Below are 17243 nucleotides of genomic sequence, written 5' to 3' on the forward strand. Positions count from 1 at the left end.
TAACACACATTCTGGACTGCTAAATGCCCTTTATTGCAAAAAATAATTTAAGCGGATAGACCTGTACACACAATTTCTGACAAGCATTTCTCGTGCTTTCAATTTTTTTGTTAATTTCTATGTTGCAAGCTTTAATCTCACTACTTACAGTATGCTACAGGGGGGCTTTAAATGTTTTGTCTTCACTATTAACATGCATTGTTCTTTAGCATCTGTGTGTACAGGGCGTAAATGTATAACATATATTGATCAGTGCTTTTTTTTTATATTGTTACATCATTTATTCACAGAATGCATTGGGTTTCACAAAATTAAAAGATTTCATTTTCATATCTAGCTTCTTAGCCAGTTTACTGTTCATCAATATTGCTTTTGAATATTTTTCTGCATTATGAATATTTGCTGTTAATTCAATATTTGAGGGATAGTGATGACAACAATGGCTAATGGAGATAGAAATTGACAAGCTGGCCTGGGTGTAGAGAAAGACTCTGAGAAAGCAGAAATGGTAAACTCCTCCTTATCCTCATCAAGAGCATCAATTTACATATTTATAGGACTGGAAACAGATTTGGGATTTGTGCCAAAGGACATTGCTGTGTTTCTGCCAGCGTGGATCTGATATTGTGGCCACATTACAAGTCCCCCATCCCCTTTACAACATGCCTGCACTGTCCAAAGAATATAGCTACTTTTTATTCTGCCACAACAATAAGGTGCTGGTGACTTCATTCACATAAGTGACTTTTGTGCTACCACACACAGATAGATTGGCGCAACTTTATATAATATAGTGGTCACACTAATGATTTAAATACTATCAGTTAGAGAGGTCAATCCACAATCAGTCAATCAGAGGCTATCTAGTGTTGCTGATCGTCATCATGTCTTATTGACATTTAACACAACCCTTCAAAAACAGTGGTCCTGCTTCAATGCCCTCCCATTTTCGGGGGCAATATAGGCTGGTGCAAGCCCTGGGTGTGCTCTCCCCTATTCATCAACTTTGAACGATTCCCCCTCCTCTGCTGCTTCCTTCCTTGGCAGGTGAGAGGTGGATGCAGCATCCTCCGCTCCTTGGACTGGGAGTTTGGCACTTGGCTGTCATGTGGCTGTCACCACACTTCCAATGTAACTCTGATCTAGAGGAGCAGCAGCCAGCAGCTTCACATGTAAGAAGTCATTGGTTGCTTCTTCTTCATTAAAGTGGCCAGCAATTTGTGTGGGGTGGTGGGGGTGGGGGATATCAATACCACTGCATGAGTAACATTATCATCATCATTATAATTTATTTATATAGTGCCACTAATTCCGTAGCACTGTACAGAGGATATTAGTCATTCACATCAGTCCTTGACCCAGTGGAGCTTACAGTCTAAATTCCTTATCATGCACACACAGAGACAGACACACAGACTAGGGTAAATTTTGATAGCAGCCAATTAACCTACCAGTATGTTTTTGGAGTGTGGGAGGAAACCGGAGTACCCGGAGGAAACCCACACAAACATGGGGATAACCTCCACACAGATAAGACCTTGGTCAGGAATCTCACTCATAACCCTAGTGCTGTGAGACAGAAGTGCTAACCACTGAACCACCGTACTATTGTCACATGTCAGACTCACGGGTCCGTTGGCCAGGGTCTGGCACCTTTACTTGCCTATCCTTTCCGGTGCTGAGAACTGCAGCTCCTCCTGACAGCTGTCATTTTGCTCTCGGGTCGCATGTGCAGACCTAATGCTTTTATCACCTCCTCCTCCCATTCATTGGGCATTCATTCATTACCAGGAGGATATATAAAGGATCTGTTGCAGGTCTATGGTGCCTGTTCTTTGTGTCTACACCATGCTCAGACTTGGCTTCCAGTGGTTCTCTGTTACTGCTGCCACAGATCATCACTCCTCTGTACTCTGCAAACTTCCAGTCATACTCAGTGGTCTATACTACAGCTGCAGACTATTGCTCCTCTGTATTCAGCAAGCATCCAAGCTTCCTGTCATTCACAGTGGTTAATACTGCAGCCGTAGACTATTACTCCTCTATCTGTACTCTGCAAGCTTCCAGTCATTCACAGTGGTTAATAATGCATCCGCAGACTATCACTCCTCTGCATTCAGCAAACTTCCAGGCTTCCAGCTATTCACAGTTGTTTATACTGCAGCCGCAGACTATCGCATCCCTGTATTAAACAAGCATCCCAGCTTCCAAGTTATTCATAGTGGTTCATACTGAAAGCCGCAGAGTATCGCTTCTCTGTAATCAGCAAAGTTCCAAGCCTCCATGTGAAACCGTCTCTACTCTCTGCCAGAGCCATAACTTAGAATTCTAGCACCCAGGGCAAAAAAGATAAATGCCGCCCCCATAGCCCTCAATTTTAACCAAATTAACCTAAAATATTACTAAATTGCGCCCCCCTTCAGCGTTGCGCTCTGGGCGGTCGCCCCTATTGCACCACCCTAGTTACGCCCCTGCTCTCTGCATCCAGGTTCTCCCACCGGTTTTGCCTAGCACCTTCTCATTTAGGTTTGCTTAATAGTAGCGTTAGTTCTGTAGGCATACACTACCACAACAAGGGAGCTAAAATTAATGTAGAAGATCACTGGTCCTTCCAGTCTCTTGATCAGACCAGCATGAGCCATAGCCTCTAGCCAGTCCTGACTTCCAGCTTCCATAAGCTTCACAGTTGAATCTCCTCTCTGGTTTCCAGACATAGGGGCCTATTTAACATGCTTCACATTTTTCCCCAATTAAGTATCACTATGAAAAAATATATTCTGTGATATATTTCTATTTGTTTAAATATGTAGAATGTGTGCTGCTCACTGTCTGAATTTTCCTGTACCCACAAGACATTGTGGGAGTGGTCAATGTGTGAGGTTGTCAAAAACAGACAGGCTTCTGGAAAGATCACAGTACAGGAGGTTTTGGCATTTCTTCAGTATTTACTAAAGAGGAACAAAGGGTTGGAATAATACATAAAAATGGAAATGAAACCATACCATTAATTAATACTTGGTTGTCAGACGAAGAATTCCAAAAGCGACTGAAGAATATTAAGATAAATAAAGCTCCAGGTCCAGATGACATACACCCAAGGATCCTTGGGTGTATGCTATTTCTGAGCTAAACTCAGAAATAACTAGACCGCTATTCTTTATTTTCAGAGATTCAATCTCATCAGGCTCAGTACCAAGGGATTGGCGAATAGCAGATGTGGTGCCATTGTTTAAAAAGGGGACGAGATCACAACCAGGGAATTATAGACCTGTAAGCCTGACATTAATAGTGGGAAAACTACTGGAATATATATTAAGGGATAGTATTCAGGATTACTTGGTGCTCAATAAGATTATTAGTGGGAATCAATATGGATTTGTGAGGGATAGGTCATGTCAAACTAATCTAATTAGTTTCTACGAGGAAGTTAGTGGGAACTTAGACCAGGGCAGCACAGTAGATGTGGTCTACTTAGATTTTGCAAAGGCCTTTGATACAGTGCCACACAAGATGTTGGTTTACAAAATAAGGGAACTGGGTCTAAGAAACAACATTTGTACTTGGATCGAAAACTGGTTAGAGAATAGGGAACAGAGAGTTGTGATAGATGGAACATTTTCTAATTGGTCAAAAGTTTTAAGTGGAGTACCTCAAGGTTCCATGCTGGGGCCACCCCTTTTTAATATATTTATTAATGACTTTGGTGATGTTTAGAGAGTAAAGTTTCTATTTTTGCAGATGACACTAAACTCTGTAAGGTAATAAAATCAGAGCAAGATGTAGCTTCTCTACTGAGGGACTTAAATAAACTGGAGGATTGGGTGACCAAATGGAATATGAGGTTTAACATAGATAAATATAAGGTTATGCATTTAGGGATCAAAAACAAGAACGCAATCTATAAATTAAATGGAATTAATTTAGGAGAATCTATAATGGAAAAGGATTTGGGAGTGCTTGTAGACAGTAGACTTAGCAATAGTGCTTAACGTCAAGCAGCAGCTGCAAGCCATTAAGTTATGAGGAAAGGTTAGCCAGTTTAGGCATGTTTACATTAGAAAAAAGGCATCTAAGAGGAGATATGATTACTATGTACAAATACATTAAGGGTCAATACAGAGAACTTTCATGGGAACTTTTTACCCCAAGGACTATACACAGGACACGCGGTCACCCCCTAAGGTTAGAGGAGAGGAAATTTCACAACCAGCAAAGGAAGGGGTTCTTTACAGTAAGGGCAGTCAAGATATGGAATTCACTGCCAGTGAAGGTTGTGATGGCAGATTCAATAGATATGTTTAAGAAAGTGTTAGACAAATTTTTAGCGGAAAAGTCTATCCAGGGATACGACCGTTAATTAAAATGAAGGATAGTAGTGGATAAAGGGTAAAAATAGGACTGCAATATTGGGTCTGGGGGGATTTTCACAATTGAAACAGATTGGCGGTTGCTTACTCTGGATCAATTTCAAATATAAGTGCAGGATCGCAGGAGAACCAAAGTAGGTTGAACTTGATGGACTGGTGTCTTTTTTCAACCTCATCAACTATGTTACTATGTTACTATGTTACTGTTCTGCTTGTTACTGCATGTTTCTACATGGTGTTAGAAGCACAGAGAAATGGCACAAGGTCTTCGTCAAATTGAACCCAGAGCACAATGCAGACAACAGGTTCAAATTTGAAAAGGAATGTAGTGTATACTGCATTGCTGGGCTATCTGAAAAGTCAAAAAAGATACAGGCTTACCCTTTACTGAACTTAGCCAGTGCTGAGATTGTTGATAAATCAGACACTTTTGTATTTGAAGAGGGAGAGGACAGGGAAGACACTTAGGGGTCTATTTATTAAAGTTTTTCCCCCTTGTAAAGCACCGAAAACGTTGTGCAGTCTGCCTCCAACGCAACAAGAGCCTTAACAGAAAGTCACCATACACACAAAGAGAAAAGGAGCTTCCAACACTCATGTTCACTTGTCAACAGCTGCATTTCTGTATGACCTGTGAAGGTAGAGACTGATCATCAACCACTGATCAGAATGCGCAGGAAAGCACTTCACACTGCATCTGTATGCACTCAAATTACAATAGAAAACCATTGATATGATAAACAAGTAGAGTGAAGAATTTTACATGGCTGACATACTTTCTCTTGCGCACTTGCCTCACTCATAATCTGTTAAAGTTGACAAAGACTTTGAGGTGTTGTCGCCCACCCAACTCAATAAATTGAAATGTGAATATCAGGCATATTACCTCTACCAATGTCTCTCACAAGTCATGATGCAAAGTTGGCCCACATCCTTCAGAGACCTTTCTCGTGATATAAAGTACTTCTTTGCTATGAAAGATGATCCCCCTCCCTTCCCTCATACATTATATTAACATAACTGCTCCCTCCCTTCTCTCACGCATTACACATTATATTAAGATCCCCCTTCCCTCACATATTATATTAAGACCTTCCCCTTTCCCCACACATTATATTAACATAGCCCCACATCCCCTCACACATTATATTAACATAGTCCCACATCCCCTGACACATTATATTAACATACACCCCTCCCTTCCCTCACACATTATAGTAACATACCCCACCCTTCCCTTACACTTACCTTGTTACATCAGCACTGTGTAGGAGCCTTTCTTGCTGTTTTGCACACATAGTACGAAACCAGGTGGTGCACGTCCCATGTGGCACTTGTCAGTGACGGAGACTGGAGGGGGGAGTAAGCAGGCACACATAGGGGGGAAGGACAGATAATTACAGCCGCAACCATTAGAAGAAATGTGTCTGGTCTCGGGGAAGGGACCATACACAAAGTACTATACTGTCCCCATGCTGGCACCCTTTCAAAGGCACTGGTGCGGTGGGCCTGCTGCTCGAGCCCCCCCCTACTGTAATCTGGCTCTGCACACATGGGGTACATAAATCATGCTTCTGTTTCCAGCAGTGAGCATGATGCTAAAGTAAGACACTAGGCTACTCACAGCTACTTCAAGCTGGCAGTATACCACAAGAGAGCCAGTACAGCATGAAAGCAAAAGCCTTCGCCACGACCAGAAGAGTTGGGATGTTCTTTTATTATAACTGGTAAAGGACAGTTATGCTTTATAGCAGCTGACTATTTTAAGGATTCCACAGTGAATAGTTCTTGTTTCTTGTCTTAATCTTTGACTGTCTCTCCACTAGGGCCGGACTGGCCATCTGGCAAATGCCAGAAGGGCCCATGGATGGATGGGCCGGCCCGACTCCTCCTGTCTTCGTGGTGGCTGGTTCCTCCCCAGGAACCAGCTACCTCTGTTGCGCGCTCCTCAGCTCCCTCCCCCGTTATGCTGTGCACTGTTACACTGGTGAGTTTCCTGGGTTTTTTTTACTGAAGGGGGGTCCCAGGGGTGCCGCAATTTTTGTGGGGGGGGTCGCGGGGGTGCAGCGATTTTGCAGGGGGGGGTGGGCGCGGGGGTGCCGCGATTTTCGTTGGGGGGGTGGGTCGCGGGGATGCCGTCATTCTCGCGGGGGGGTCAAGAGTGTGAGAGAGCCAGGGGGTAAGGAGTGCTGGTAAAGGGGGTGAGAGAGCCAAATGGGAAGGGGTGCTGGGAGAGGGGTGAGAGAGCCAAAGGGGAAGGGGTGCTGTGAGAGGGGTGAGAGAGCCAGGGGGTGCTGGGAGAGGGGATGAGAGAGCCAAAGGGGAAGGGAGTGCTGGGAGAGGGGGTGAGAGAGCCAAAGAGGAAGGGGGTTCTGGGAGAGGGGGTTAGAGAGCCAAAGGGAAAGGGGGTGCTGGGAGAGGGAGTGAGAGAGCCAAAGGGGAAGGGGGTGCTGGGAGAGGGGGTAAGAGAGCCAAAGGGGAAAGGGGTGCTGGGAGAGGGGGTGAGAGAGCCAAAAGGGAAGGGAGTGCTGAGAGAGGGGGTGAGAGAGCCAAAGGGGAAAGGGGTGCTGGGAGAGTGGGTGAGAGAGCCAAAGGGGAAGGGGGTGCTGGGAGAGGGGGTGAGAGAGCCAAAGGGGAAGGGGGTGCTGGGGGAGGGGGTGAGAGAGCCAAAGGGGAAGGTGGTGCTGGGAGAGGGGGTGAGAGCCAAAGGGGAAGGGAGTGCTGGGAGAGGGGGTGAGAGAGCCAAAGGGGAAGGGGGTGCTGGGAGAGGGGGTGAGAGAGCCAAAGGGGAAGGGAATGCTGGGAGAGGGGGTGAGAGAGCCAAAGGTGAAGGGGGTGCTGGGAGAGGGGGTGAGAGAGCCAAAGGGGAAGGGGGTGCTGGGAGAGGGGGGTGAGAGAGCCAAAGGGGAAGGGCGTGCTGGGAGAGGGGGTGAGAGAGCCAAAGCGGAAGGGGGTGCTGGGAGAGGGGGTGAGAGAGCCAGGGGGAAGGGGGCGCTGGGAGAGGGGGTGAGAGAGCCAGGGTGGTAGGGGGTGCAGGAAGACATGTGAGAGAGCCAGGGGAGAAGGTGGTGCAGGGGGTTAAGTGAGAGGGACAAAGGAGAAGATGGTGCAGGGGCATAGGCAAAAGAAAGTGTAAAGGGGGAGACATCTTAAGAATGGGAATGTCAGGGATGCAGCCATCATAATACACAAGTAGTAATGAAGAATGGAAATGCACAGAGGGGACAAGTGTTAAAAAAAAAAAAAAATCAAGCCTTCATACTCCATTCACTTATATTTTCCATACCCCCACTTCTAAATTTCTGCTTCGACTACTGCCCTCTGTTCCTGCTCCCGACTGCCTGTGTGAGCTGACAGCTGCTGATCCCTCCTTGCCCAGCGCCCAGTAGGAGAACAGAAAACAGGATGCCATAATCAGGTAAGTTCATATATTTTCTCATGTGCAATGTGTTTTTAACCATCCTTTCTTGAACTGGGGACACTACAGCGTATCCAATAATGTTTAACATTATGTATTGCTCATTATTGCACTGTAATGTTTGTTGCATATTTATCTGTACAGAGATTTTTAATTAAGAGGAAAAAACATTGCTTGTCATAAATTTTATCTGTGATTGTGTCAATATATCTATTTTTGTTTGCATTCTAAATGATGTATTAAGCTGCTCTTGGGACTCACACTCAGTATCTGATATGCTGTACCAATTTTTATTTGTGAATGAGTTTTAGTCTGGGCACTACTAATGATTTGGGGGCACTACTATGGCATAATGTTATTTGGGGGCACTATTGTGGCATACTATGATTTGGAGGCACTGTTGTGACATAATATGATTTGGGGGCACTACTGCATGGTATATGTTTTGGGTGCACTTCTATGCCATAATATGATTTGTGGGCACTTCTGCATGACCAAATATGAATTGAGGGTAATACTATGTGGCATAATATGACCATGGGGCACTACGATGTGGCATAATATGAACTGGGCACACTACGGTGTGGCATCATATGAACTTCTGCCAAAGGCAAGTCTTTCATTGTTGAATATGATGGGAGCCCAAAGAAGTTGCTGTATTGGGGCCCAAAATTCCTCTTGTCAGCCCTGCCTGTGAGTCCCCCTAGACGTCTCCAGGTAAATAATCTAAATCAGGGGTGTCCAACCTTTTTAGCTTCCCTGGGCCACATTGGAAGGCGACAAGTTGTTTTGAGACGCACATAAAATACACTAGCACTAATGATAGCTGATCATCCAAAAAAACCATAGAAAACATTGCTAATGCTACTTGTTGTTGCTCAGTGCTTCAATGACATGCTAATGGCTGCTGTCAGGGGCGGATTGGCCATAGACCTTACAGGGAAGTTTCCCGGTAGGCCGATGCCTAACGAGGCCACCTGGAGGCCACCTCAGATTTTCCCGGGGGGCGCGTTTGGATGCGGCGGGGGGAGGCACGTACAGGAAAGCAATCTAAAATATTGGTGTTCAGTGGGCAGCAACAGGCAGCCAATTGCTAGGCTCCCACGGTGCTGTTCGGCAGACAGGAAGTCTGACTTCACTTCCTGTCTGCCTGATGTGAGAAGAGACGCTGCTCAGAGCAACTGAAGGTATGTGAGGGGGGCTTAGTATACTATGCTATACTAAGGGGGGCTGCCTATACTATACTAAGGGGTGGCTGCCTATACTATACTAAGGGGGACTACCTATACTATGCTATACTAAGGGGGGCTGCCTATACTATACTAAGGGGTGGCTGCCTATACTATACTAAGGGAAGCTACCTATACTATACTATACTAAGGGGGGCAACCTATACTATACTATACTAAGAGGGGCTACCTATACTATACTATTGGGGGGCTGCCTATAGTATACTATACATTTGCCCTGCATGGCTTTAGAGATGACCCACTGTGTGTAAAGTCATCACATCTAGGTTCCTAAATGTTACTACAGCCAAATTCCTGTAGTTCTAAATCCCGCCTACTTTTGTGTTGGCCCCACCTACAGTTATTTTGGTCCCGCCGACATGAGGCCACTTCAATAATTTTTTCCAGGGCCACTTTAAGTTCCCAATCCGCCCCTGGCTGCTGTCAAACATCAAGTGATATTGTTACAACATTTTATGAAGGGCTTCAATACAGCAGTCATTAAGACAGGAAGATAAGGTCCGTGATGCTCCAGGACCAGGTGAGTTTAGTTTATGCACTAGTCAGTGTCCCTTGAAATAATAAAAAAAACAAAAAAAAAAACAAAACCCCCCTTAACTTACCTTTTAATCGTCTTGTTCTCTGATCCTCTCCTCTTGTTTTTTCCATTTCACTGCTGCTGATAGTTCGCGCGGGTGACTCCTATGTGCTGTGCTCCACAATGGATGTCGGACGTGATAACGCCACGTCCGACATTCACTGTGAGTGTCGCACGGAGGAGGAGACCAGCGAGGGACCGCGTGACCACAAGGTAAGTATTTTCTTATCTTTTTCTTTTTTTGCAGGATTTTTTTTTTCATTAACAGCGCTGCCCCCTTGCCCCAACCAAAACTCCTGCTGGGCCACATTTACAGGCATGCTGGGCCGCATGCGGCCCGTGGGCCGCGGGTTGGACAATCCTGATCTAAATGTTTCCTATCTAATCAAACTGATGGATCACATCCAATTATCTCTCACCCACCTCCTCTATCCCCCTTAATTTATATACTGTGTTATTTAAAATGAATAGAAAAGACGCATATCCAGTTACTGTAGTAAAAAAAAATATTTTTCTCTGACATTTTGCTGGAGATGGAAATACTTTTAATGCGGCCGTGTGGGTTCAAATGATCATTCAATAGTTATGTTTTTTTTAGATATATGTTAGAGTTTTATTTCATGCGGAATGATTCATGAAAATTCTGCCATTACTATTTAATTGAGGGAAAAGGGTACCTGTTACCTATATGTGTGTAAGTATTCTGTTCGTTGTTGTTATTTTGTGGGAGATTTGAAAAAAGCAAAACATTGGTTTCCTACAGTGGCACCTGTATAATTAGTGGTATTGCTGTAGTATGGGGTGGCGTGCTGGTGGCAATGTTGTAGTGTGTTTGGGGCTTAGTATTGCTAATAAGTAGGAGAGGGTTTTGCTATAATGTGGGAGGTGATGCTGGATGCTGTAATGTGGAGGGTGATGCCGGTTGCTGTAATGTGGGGGAGGGGGGGTGATGCTGGTTGCTGTAATGTGGGGGGGGGGGGTGATGCTGATTGCTGTAATGTGGGGGGTGATGCTGGTTGCTGTAATGTGGGGGGTCATGCTGGATGCTGTAATGTGGGGGGTGTTGCTGGTTGCTGTAATGTGGAGGGTGATGCCGATTGCTGTAATGTGGGGGTGATGCCGGTTGCTGTAATGTGGGTGGATATCGATGTAGTATGAGTGTGTGTGGGGGGTTATTTATTGCTGTAATTTGGGTACTAATAATGTATTGTCATGGTATTTATTGATGTAATTGGGGTACTAACAATGTAATGTTGAGGGTCATTAGGAGAAATAAATACCCCCCTCACACACACACTCATACTACATCATGTTATACTGCATCAGCAACGTGCACTGCGCCAGCATCAGTGTGCAACAATATAGTGCATGGAGCCCACAACACGTGGGCCTGTGTGCTTTAAATGTCAGGGCTGATTTTTAGTCCCAGTCCGGCCCTGCTCTCCACTGTCAGTTGCACAGAAATACCATCCCCAAATGACTGTTTTTTTTATTGGTTGCTGATAATGCTGTTGCTTTGCAATAACAACACACCCTTTTCTGATTTGAGCAGGGCCATCTTTACCTTTTAATGCATGTCATTGTGTGGAATTTGTTTATGTCATGATTCTCTCAATGTACAGGACTGCGTAGTATGCCTGTTCTTTATAAATAAAAGATCTTAATAGTAATTTGACCACATTTAGCTAGCAGCATCTCGATCTGCACATCTTTACTTTATCAGCAGATGCAAAAAGTTGCACCTTCACAGTTGCCATCATCTTGATGCACACATCCATGTCATTTCGGGAAAATTTACTCATTTCCACAAAATTAGAAGGAACACACAGAAAATGGCAAATGTGCTGCAGGGAAGCATATTCGCACATTTGTAAATTAGCCTTTCTGTCCCTTGTCCTGTTACCTGACACATGCAGCCTATGGAGCCTAATAAGAGATGGGTCTTTTTTTTTGTCTTTTTGCAAAGAGTGTAATTGATCAACACCAGTCAGTACATTACACTGAAATGTCCAATAGTCACACAGAGAAGCTATTGAAATATGAATTCATTATTCTGAATCCTTTTTACAAACACTTTTTAAGAATCATTGTCAAATTGTTTAAATATTCTAACTTGATGGCATTCGTAGAATCTTGAAACTTACAAAATCGTTTTACTCATCTTTATTAACTATCTGCGTTGTCTGCTAAAGTAATAGCCAATTCCAAAAATACAGTATAATTCATCATTCAAGAGCATTAATCTTTTATTTCATCCAAGAACAACAATCTTTTGTTTAATCCCATATTTGTGGTAGGCTTTTTTTGTAAAAAAAATAAAAATCAGTGATGGGAATATATTATTTTAAAGTTGTTAGTAGCAGAGGAAAGAATTAGTCAGAAGAAATTTTCATCCTGCTGCCAGGACTGGTAACCAGAGACAGCAGATCAGAAGATAATGAAACAAGTCGAAGTCATACAATAACAGGTTCAGGAAACACACGGGAACACAGGTTGCACAATAGGGTACAGCTAAATGAGCTGGCAAAGAAAGGAGACTAGACTAGTTTTTGGAATGGCTGCAGGTGTAATCCTTCACCTGGCTGAAATTCAAAGAGGTTCCTATCTAGCAGTAGACAGTCACAAAGCAAGACTAGAAGTAGCCACTTTAGGCCTCAGTGCAGAAAGTCTATTTGGTAAGACAGAGGTCACTTGTTTAGAAAACAATTACAAAAAAGGGTATTTTACAAGCCTCAAAAATGTGGACCCACAATGTTTTTTTTCGTGCACCAAACTGTCTGCCAAGTACATTTCAAGATGCACTCTGTCTTCCTTGACTGTGTAGATATCCCCATAAAAGGGGTTGTTCCAACATTTGTGAGTTTTGTCATACTTGCCAACTATCCCGGAATGTCCGGGAGACTCACGAAATTCGTGTCAAATCCCCCGCATCCCGCTACTGCCGTCCCAAAATGAAGCGATTTTTTTTGGCCCCTCCCCCCACAACAAAATGACATTTTCGCTGGGCACGCGAGGGGGGTGGTCAAAATGACGCGTTTGCCCACGCCCTGCCTCCTCCCGCCCTCCCGCCACGCCCCTTTCCCGGAAAGAACTTGCCCAAGGTAGGTAAGTATGGGTTTTGTACTCCAGAAAATGTGTAGGGTGGAGACAGCACAAATGTCACATAAAGTCCAAAGTATCTCCATGTGGTCAAAGTATGCCTAGAAATGGCTTTTCTGCAAAAGTACCAGCGGAAGGTTCAAAATGTATCACAACAAATAATTTAAATAATCCTGCAAAGAAAAAAAATTTTTTTTTTCTGCTTTAGTGAACATTTGGCCTTGTGATTTCACGTGGGATCTAGCCGGAATGAAGTACATTGATACTTACCGCAAGAGATATGCAACTCAAAATAAATACATAAAAGGCACGCATTTTACGCCTGTGATTTTCATTATTTTATCGCTTATCATTTCTTCTGAATAATTCAGATTTTTTTTAAAAAAGATGCTCAAATGTCTTTGTGCTTTCTTGGTCTAAATTTTTTTCTGCTATTTCTCATACTGTTATCTTCTATAGTAGCCCATGACATATATTTTTAAAATTCCTTAAAGGGCTTTCTTACATATACATTATTTGTTTGTTTGCTGCATTTATTTTGCTTCAATAGCTATGCGCTTTAATTAATTTGCTCTGCAGAGTGAAGTTAAAAATAGGAATAGATCTGAAAATCTGACTACTAAAATGTTTTCTATTAATCTATTATTTTTAGTAATAAAAAGTTCCATGTGCCACATATAGTGTGAAAGTAGCTCAACCACACAGAATATAGGGATTCTGTTAAACAAATATAGTGTTTAATGGTCCTCTAAATCAAACCCCATACTTTTTTTGTGCATGCAACAGAAAATAGCAAGTTTAAAAAAAAAAAAAAAAGCATGAAGAGATAATAGAGTAGATAAAACATTCCCATTTTCGTACTTGCCTTTGGAAGGAATAAGATAACTGACTCCAATTTATGATAAGACCAAGTGTCACTGTTTTAATATAGGAGAAGAAGGGTAACACAATGTCAACATCAATCTTTGTAGTAACAAAGTCCCTGAACATATCTTTCTACTGACAAGAGAACAGGTGTTTTCTTCTTTCTCCAGAAACAGAACCTCTGGTCATTCTGCTCTCAACTTTTCTTCCTGCAGTTAGTTTTAAAGATGATGGAGGCAGTTTATGATAATGCTCTCTATCTATTTGACCATTTTCTCCCTACTTTCCTGTTAAGTTGGTTAAAATATTTAATTAACTACTAGTTAACTAGTAGAACAGTTATACATGAAAGCTTAACTATTTCCCTCTATTTTTCAGCCTGTAATTTAACCTATTATTGATTACAAGTTAACCCGTGCATGATACTCATGCATTCTAGTCAAATCAAGCTACTTAAGGTGTTAAAAAGGTTCTTGTCATGCATTTGGGGCTAGGCCAGGCCTCCTCAGGGGAAGAGCGTTACTTCCCGATGTAAGCGCCCTTTTTTAACGTGGTTTTGTCCACATGTCACCACCTCATCATTCTTCTCCATCACCTCATCCTTCATCTTCATCGCCACATCCTTAATCTCCATCGTCTTACTGTTCTAAAACCTCTCGATACACAACGTTTCTGCTAAACACCTTATCGCTGTGCTCAAGGGCAGTATTCATAACCTGCACTTTCACGTCACTGCTTCTCCGTACTCGTGAAAATGCGACATACAATTGTCCATGACCAAACACAGGCTCTGGTAAATAAATACCCACACGGTCAAGAGTTTGAGCCCTCAACTGGTAAATTTAGCCTTTACTACCCCTCCCACGGGGGGAAGGGGGGATGATGGAAGTTAACTGACTTAACTATTACAATTTTTTTGTCAAATAATGTCAGTATACCAAATTTCAGGTCAATTGGATGAGCCCTTTCTGAGAAAATAGTTTTTTCCACACACACACACACACACACACACACACACACACACACTAACACACGCCGCTAGGCTTATATATATTAGATTGTACATCCAAAGTGTGGGTGTAATCTAAAATTCACACTTAAATTTTCAGGCAGAATTCATAATTTACAATTTTTTGCCTTATTTTTATTTATTTCAAAAGTGTCCCACAGCTACATCTAGATGTAAATATCATATTACTGACAAGAGAATATTCTTATTTGAATGAGATGCTTCTGCTCATAGCCTGTCCTGGTTTATTATTATACCACTCAACCTACAAGTTCATTTTTGTCCACTAGTGATTCAATTCTCATGTCAATGCAGTAGCTGCTGTTGAAGCAAAATCCTTATATTCCTCTGACGCTTTGTCTAAATTTGTATATGCAGTCTTTCTCTCTTCTGATACCAACACCGCAGTTATTAGGACTTCACAACAATGTTATAAATTAGATTCTACTTGAATTGGCACTATCCCCCTAATTCCACTGTATGGTGTATCATTCTAAGATACAATGATTATGCCTTAGGTATCTCTTGTTGGTCCTACTCTTAATAATTTCTCTGACAAATATCTTTCTTGGGGACCCTGATTCCGTTTTGGAAAGAAATTGAGAGGATGATTGGTAGTATGTGGATGGCAACTTGTTCTCTTTAGTTATTTGTTATAATTGTTCTTGTCTGTACACTTCATTAGATGGGGAGACTGGATGATAATGCCTGCTTTCAGTACATCTAGTGCTTGGTGTGGTAGTTCCTACATATTGCTGCATGCTTGTCTGCTATCTTATTCTTCTCATCACAAGAATGGAGTATTGTATTGGCACCAACCCATTAAGTACTGACAGCACTGGGTGCAGGCCTCATCACCATGACATCACCATGGAGCTTTAACTGAAAATAAAATAACAGTTCTATTAAGTTCCAGGTGAGTACACACTTCATATCATTTTTGTTAGCATTACAACGTGGTGAAAATACGAAAGGTGCTAATAAGTGTATTCTGACTATAAGACAAGAAAAGTGCTCTGATTCAGTTTAAAAAAAATAAACTGAATAGTGCTGATATCTCCCTTGCATTGCAATGAAACCCCCTTCGCATGTTCAGACTTACTATTTCTGTAATGGAATAAATAAATAACCACATGGACACCAATATAAATTTGGCAAAGGGTCACAGTTTTTATTTAAACAAAAATGGTGACGGAGAGAGAAATGTGAGTCAGCTAACAACTATTAGCAAACCCAAATGTATTGTGTACCTAATCTTTGCATTTTTGTAGCATGGGTGCAGGCCACCTTCATCTGTTTACTTTCCAAAATGTCTAACCCTATTCATTCATACCACTGTACATCCAATGACCTTGGCCTGTTAATTTAATTACAGCCACATGCCCCGACTGTCTGTCTCTAGCCGGGATGCAGCGGCAGTATGAGGTGTCCTAGTTGCCCTTTCATCAGAGTGAGTACACCCCTTCTTGAGGACCATCTCTGCCTCAAGTCTCGGGCAATCCTCCTTACCCTGTGTTTGGGTGAAGCTTATCCCAGGGCAAAGATTTTTCCGCCTTCCCTCCCACATAAATATTTGCAAGTCAACTGGTTTGATTCAGAAGGGCAGCATTATGGCACAGATGTACCTCAATCGAAGGACAATTCCATCTTTAACATTTAACATTGTGCCCTCTCATCATCTTTTAAATACCTACTAATGCCACTGTCCGTAGTTGTCCACTATTGTCTTAATGAAGGATTTTGTAAATCTGCCACTGGTGCATTTGCTTTTTCCAATTCAATTAAAAAAATAGTTAAACATGCTTTACGGTTCTCTAACTCCCCCACATAGCACAAAAAATCATCCATCACATCTCCATCTATACGTGTATTCTTTGTCAGGTCCAAAATCTGTCCTGTTCATTTCTCAGAATGAGGACTTTCAAATGCATTGTCAAGACATGTTTTGGGCAACCAAATCTGCATCAATGTAAGTATTATACATACTTAAATGTGGGGGAAGGTCAACTATTTGAATATCTGAACTGTCTCTTTTACATGTTTCTTACACGCCATTAATAGAACACATAAAAATTATTTATGTTCATTCCATATTTATATACATGGGTCTTGGGGACCACCCCTGCTGCAAGTCTCAGGTAGTCCCCATTACCCTGGGGTTGGACAAAGCTTATCCTGAGGGGATGATTTTTACTCCCTCCCTCCTCATAAATATATATGAGTCTCCTAGTTTGATTCAGAAGGGCAGTATTATGACACAGAGCACATATGTAAAAAAAAGGTAATGAAAGCCATGCTCTTAGCAACTGATAAATACTCTGGCAATGTATTGTGTGCCTAATCTTTTAATTTTTGTGGTATAGGTACAGGCCATCTTCGTCTCACAGCATCCTCATTTATTTATATAGCGGCAAGGTATTGAAAGCTATGCTCTTGTCAACCAATGAATACTCTGGCAATGTATTGTGTGCCCAATCTTTGAACTTTTGCAGTATGGGTGCAGGCCACCTTCATCTCTCAGCATCCTTATGTATTTATATAGAGACAGCAAATTAGGTATATACTTGTGTAAATATCTACTGATGCCTGTGTCTAACTAATGACATTGGATTGTTACTGCCTCTTCGCTTTACATAATGTCTGCTCTATAAAGTTTAAA

The 17243-nt window shown here is 42.4% G+C and overlaps 1 protein-coding gene across 3 annotated transcripts in view; it reads left to right on the plus strand.

Moving 5' to 3' along the window:
* Nucleotides 1–17243, plus strand: part of SSC4D (scavenger receptor cysteine rich family member with 4 domains) — a 74389-nt gene that overhangs the window by 18608 nt on the left and 38538 nt on the right. The window lies entirely within an intron of this gene.

Source organism: Mixophyes fleayi, chromosome 2 (assembly GCF_038048845.1).
Source record: "Mixophyes fleayi isolate aMixFle1 chromosome 2, aMixFle1.hap1, whole genome shotgun sequence".
Taxonomy (NCBI): Eukaryota; Metazoa; Chordata; class Amphibia; order Anura; family Limnodynastidae; genus Mixophyes; species Mixophyes fleayi.